Source organism: Perca fluviatilis, chromosome 11 (genome assembly GCF_010015445.1).
Source record: "Perca fluviatilis chromosome 11, GENO_Pfluv_1.0, whole genome shotgun sequence".
Classification (NCBI taxonomy): domain Eukaryota; kingdom Metazoa; phylum Chordata; class Actinopteri; order Perciformes; family Percidae; genus Perca; species Perca fluviatilis.
In genome coordinates this window covers 17,355,707-17,357,501 of record NC_053122.1, presented here as the reverse complement: position 1 = coordinate 17,357,501, position 1,795 = coordinate 17,355,707, and the positions used below count along the sequence as shown (strand labels likewise).

General features: G+C 36.2%; 1 long non-coding RNA gene across 1 annotated transcript; it reads left to right on the top strand.

The window, feature by feature from the left end:
* Positions 1-292: 292 nt before the first annotated feature.
* Positions 293-1,151, top strand: LOC120568661. The gene is made up of 2 exons (XR_005640743.1): positions 293-467; positions 780-1,151. It is a non-coding gene; the product is annotated as an uncharacterized LOC120568661 (long non-coding RNA).
* The last annotated feature ends 644 nt before the right edge of the window (positions 1,152-1,795 follow it).

Below are 1,795 nucleotides of genomic sequence, written 5' to 3'. Positions count from 1 at the left end.
GCAAAAAATAATAATATTTGAGACTAAAAAAAGTTTTGAGAGAAAGTATTTTCTCATAGAACATAAAAAAATATAAATTTGAAATTTTTTAAATTATTTCTGAGAAAAGAAAATCTCTCTCAAAATACTTTTTTAAACTCTCAAATATATATTTTTTGCTATCAGTGTGAAAACATTTTCTCAAAAAAAAAAAAGTGTTTCTCTCAAAACGTTTTTCTTCTTGCTCTCAAAACCTAAGTCTTTGCTCTCGATGCAATTTCTTGCTCTCGTGTCAGGATTTTGCTCTCGCTGTGAAAATAATGTCATGGGCGGGGCCACGTTCCTATTGGCCAGTCGGGTGAGCACCGTCTTGTCTTGGGAGTCGAACTGAATCATTACACTGGCTGAGCAATGCCAGCCAGGGGTATCCAGATACATTGCGCAACAAGGAACAATGGCTGCCAGGTCGACCAGAGAGACCCATAAATGTAAGTATTTTCGGCTTAAAGAATTGATTTAAAAATTACGACAGTCTTGTTTTGTGCTCTACACAATCATGTACATAGATATTTGTAACTATATTTGTAACTGAAACGTTTTTAAAAATCGCTAGCTTGCTATGCTAACGTTAACGTTACATTGCTGATTTGCACAACAGTCCCGCATTTCTCTGCCTTGACTGCATGCATGTCTACATTGTTAACTAAACTCCATTAGCAGCGAAATTAGTTTGATATCAGTGCATAACACTACTTGCTTTGGAGACACATGCTTTACATATACTGTCCTGTATCACACAGGGACGCCGGAGGAAACCCAGCAGCTGATCCACTTTCTGGCTGAGAACGAGCAGTAATCATGTGTAATTCATTCCTGTTCATGTACCTGTACATTGTTGTTGGTTATGATACAGGACACTAATGAAAGAAATGGGGTTGGAGGGAAAGGTTACTGGCCAACAGGCATCACACTATGGTCTGGAATTTCAGAATAGCTGTAGTTTTGTTTGTTTGTGGTCTTGTGTGTCTTTTAGTTTTATACATTTGAGTGCCTTTTTTAGTGTGACATCTAAGTTATTGTTCTAATAGTTGATAATGGTTCTCTACATTTTTCTATAATGTTTTTGCATGTTATGTTTATTTTTTTGGGAAATAAAGACTTTTTTTAACAAAGTGTTTCTGAACATCAATGACATTCAAAACAGTGATAACTGAAACAGATAAACACACCATGCAGTGTATAGAAATATTGATTGCAAACAGACCTAAGTATATATGATGATGTACCCAAGTGGCGTCTCATTTCATGGGGTATGTTTTCAACAACCATAGTGTGCAACAACCATACAAAGACTATTTTACACAAAACTAGGTGGGACACTTTCAAACGGTATATCAATCACTATCTAACGTTGGCTAGCTATAGGGTTGCCACCTTCCATGCAGACTAGCTGAAAGTTGTACAGGAGGTTGTATATGATGATCAAGCAGTTACTCTTCAGGTGCTTTGAGGCTAGCAAGGGCAAAGGTAGAAACTAGCTCACTAAATAAGGAGTGAAACTATCTAAATCAACATATTCATTTGGCATTTGATTTAAAAATGGTACAAACCAGGTGAGTTTGCAAGTTTACCTAGCATGATGGCTAATTAGTGATTAGCTTTTCTAGCAATTAGCATGCTAATAATATAATACACATTCATAAATATGAGTGCTATTCTTTGTCCATGTCAATCTGACAAACGCATCAGTAATGGCAAACTAGCTTACATTTAGGGTTAGCCTATTTAATGTTTAATCTTCAGTGATGCTGAGCTT